Genomic DNA, 4,196 nt, shown 5'->3' on the forward strand with positions numbered 1-4,196 from the left:
TATAGATCTGAACAAGAGCCTTACAAGAGATGTCAGTATCTAAAACCCAAAGTCTGCCATCCCCAAAAAAACAATTTCTAGATATTTAAATGCCTGTTAATATTGAGTCGCTAAACTAACTGAAGTTCAGGATATTACTGAATTTATTCATGCAGTTCATGCTCTACCCATCTAGCCACATCCTGATAGAAGCCAACCAGACTTCAATTCAGATTGTTTTTACTTCAAATTAAACCAACAAGTCTGAGAATATTGTTCCACAACCACGCTCTTGTGCAGCAAAGACAACTTGACATTTCTTCCCTGTCCCCATATTCCACTTCATCACCCCCCTCTGCTGCGTTGGAACAGCTGTTTGTGAGACAACACTGAAAACCAACCATGACACATAGCTAAGAAAGTGGGTTTTATATTTGGTGGTTTTAGGAAAAAAAAAAAAAAAAAAGAAGCAAGCATCACTACCCCAGCCACGTCACTGGTTGGTTTTCAGCATGATTCCAAAGACGGTTGGACTGACGTACAATATGCGGAGTTAATGAGCAACCAAAGTCGCAGCTTTCCAAGTTCTGCCACTGGAAAAAAGTCCTGGCATATCACACCAGAAGAACCCATGGGGTGAGCTAGCCTGTTGCTCCTTACAGAAAAAGCATCTATGCCACGACTGGCAATTACTGCATGATCAGTTCTCCAATCTCCAGAGGTGGACCTTTCATATGTCCCTCAGAAAAGCAAGGATTCGTTCCTACTTTTAATTATTTTTCACATTTATCTCCTAAAAAATCTTGTGCCTGAAAGTACCCATATATTTACAGATTGTGGTGAAGACAGCACTGAAACTTCTTTGAGTCCACAGGATCTTTGCTTTGTCAGGCAAAGCTCTAATGGTGGGTGTACAATTGTTAAAACTTCTTTCAAAGTGTTAATGGTCAGAGTTTCGCATAAAACATATTAACACTTTTCATTGCTTAGCCATTACAATGCTCTCTCCTTGTCCTGACAGGTGATACACACCAGACTGTGCAGGCTCAAACTTAGCTATGTTTTTAGTTTAGTTTCTAGCCTTCCTGTCTTTGTAGGTGTCAGTTCAATGTGTTGTTTTTGTTCCAAAAAGAACATGAAAGGATCTGTCTGTGAAGCACAGCCAGTGCTTAAAGTTTTTTCTGATCCCTCCCTCTGCAAACTGATCTATGCAGAGATGCTTCTGTAGAGTACCACTGAAGCCAGATCACTCATTAATACACTCCAAAACAGCTCTAGCAGTCAAGCTGCAGGTTGTTATATGCAGTACAATAAATTATGGTGAACTTCAGAGTCTCCTAACTCTAGCAAGACGCTGTACCCTAACAATGTGAGCTATCACTTGGGTTGCCTTAGCATGTTCAGGAAGTCCCCACTCTTCAGACTGGAACTGCTGCCTTGCAAAAGATCAGGGGAAGCTCAAAGAGCTGAAGGAGGCTACGGAGACACTGTTATTCTAAAATAGTACAACAACTTTAGGCAAGGTTTAATGTAGGAAGCCACTTAACTTGCAAATTCAAGGCTGCACATGAGGAACATGAACTAAGACAAGAGCCAGCACAATACCCAGGCTGTGATGGAGTCTGAATGGCAGCCTCCACAACAGCCTCAGCTTTCCCAGTCTTAAAAAAAAACCAAAAACCAAACCCGAAATGTCTTCCTGCAGAGGTCCATTATAGCATAAATTGGAATACTAACAGCAAGCATTTTAACTCTAAAGTAAACAATTATGTATATATTTTCTGCTCCTACTCCCTCCTTGATTTCACTTTAAAAAAGCCCTCAGAGGCATTAACAAAAGGATTCATGTTGCAGTCTTACAAAAGAAAAATTGAGTTCTTGCCAGTTCTGTTGTTTGTTTTTTTTAAATAAGCACCATCTTGGAAGTGTAATTAGTAGCTCAAAAGCACACATTAAGCATTTAAACAGCTTTTTCTATGGGACCTGCCAAAGCATTTGTAAACTCTTCAAGCCTTCAACTGCAGAAATCACTCAAAGTAGAAATTATGAGGGCAGCTCCTCAAACTTATGCCAAGCTCCCCTGTTGGGTGGACTTCTACAACTTAACTTCAATGTAGGAACATAAATTATGTCACTTAATACAATGCTCATAATCTTGCAGGATATTGTACAATAATCACACTTCCAAGTGTGAGGCACCAACACTGAAGAGGGAATACAAACCAGATGAAACCCTGCAGTGACTCAGTTTGAGCAATTCATGTCTGAAGCTTTCAAAATTACACCACGAAGAAGTCTAAATTTAGACCGGATTCAGTAACGTCAGGCAAGTATTTTGGTGCTATAAGCAGTGGAAAATCTCAATATATATAGATTGAAAACCCCCAGATAAATTGTATGCAGTGGGGCAAGAGTCAACCTCTCATGCAATTAGAAATAAAATCTAGAGATGGGGTCTGTTAAGATTATTCTTGTGTAGGTCACTGGTAGGTTTTTCAAGATCACACACACCACCTTTAAATACCACATATTTGTCCTAGCAAAAAAAACCCTATGGAAAGAAGTGGCAAATCTTGTCTGTTTTTTCAGTCCTGAAGACTGAAAGGGATCTTCCTCCTCAAAGTTACTGTCTGTGTATGATCTTCACTTAAGGCGGCGCTATTTAGGCCAGGAATGTTAACGGTACCAACTGCACACAAACGTGCACAGCCAGAATTACATGACAAAACCAGAGAATAATTTAAAATGCAACAGTCTGTTAGGAAATAGAACAGGGCCTCTGAAGCAGGGACTGCCTGTTGCAGCAGGTGCTGCTCAACTGGAAGAAGTAGTTCTGGTTCACCACCCGGCCTCTTAGGCTGGATAATAAAACAAATAACAGGACACACTGCACTGCCAAAAAAACTAACATAGCTTTCTGGTGCTGAATTACCAGGACCATTTTTATTTACACTGCTATGCTTTTGTTCTTCTGTTGGGGGAAAAAAAAAAAATCTTAGTTTGTTCAATCACAGGATCACTCCACCCCATTTTAAAAACAGCAGTTCCTGTCACAAATATTGGACTTGCTTAGAAGACTGTCTTCCTAGCACCTAGTAAAGCCTGATCTTCATGATTTTTACCTTGTTTTACTTCACTCAATGTCTGACCCTTTGTAATATGTTTCCAAGTCTTCAGATACAAAACATTCAAAGTATTTACATGCAATATTACAGTCTCATCTAGCTTTGTATTTCAGCTCTTCCTCTAAAATTCAAGCAAACTAAAGAGCGTGAACACATCAAGGATGTATTCAGAGTTCAACTTCAAAAAGCAAACAGAGAAGAGATGCATGGTAGTATCCTTTTTATAAATGGACTGATCCACATGGTTCAGGTGAAAAGTGAGTAAAGAGTTAATCCAAGTGCAAAGGGCTTCATTTCAGTAATAGCATGAGTAAACCCCCACGGAAGGCTTCAGTGCTAGCAGCAAACTCCACCAAGTCCAGATGAACCAGCAGGAAGAACAGAGGGCGGATAATCCTGTAAAATTACCCCAGTGGAAATGCTAATAAATTCCCAATTACGAGACCTGCTCTAGAATGGAAAAAAAAAAAAAAAAAGCAAGATACAATACAATTACCAGTCAACACTAGCATATCTTTGTATTTAAGCCAGAAAAATACCACAGGTAATTCTTAATCCCTAGAACTCCGAATTAGTTACCCATTGTGGCAAAATCTAGATCAAGAAAATAAGCCCCAGAAATCAAATGAAGGAACAGAAGATCTGCAACTCCAGTTACAGAGCAAATACCCATCTGTGAAGCTGTGTTTTCAGTAATACAATTTTCTATGCATTGGTGCAAATGCAGATATCTGTACTACGAACAAGAAAAAAAGCGCCAAACAAAACAACCCAAACAACAAAACCACATCAAATCCTCTGTTTCTCTGTATTCGTTCGGAATTTATTTCTTACAAAACAAAGCAGGTTTCATAGGTTTTAGCCTTGTTGGAAAAACCGCAGGTAAAATACATGTTGTTCGCGATAGAAACGTGTATCACGACGGAGACAGGTGTACAAATGTGTACTGTTCTAAAGCCTGATCTGATCGCAGGCTTTACATTCCCTGCAGAATGAGGAAGGGGCCGAGCAAGGCTGCTCCTCAGGCCCGGTTGCTCCTCAGGCCCGGTTGCTCCTCAGGCCCGGCCGCTCCTCAGGCCCGGCCGCTCCTCA

This window comes from Chaetura pelagica, unplaced genomic scaffold (genome assembly GCF_000747805.2).
Source record: "Chaetura pelagica isolate M959 unplaced genomic scaffold, ChaPel_1.0 scaffold420, whole genome shotgun sequence".
NCBI lineage: Eukaryota > Metazoa > Chordata > Aves > Apodiformes > Apodidae > Chaetura > Chaetura pelagica.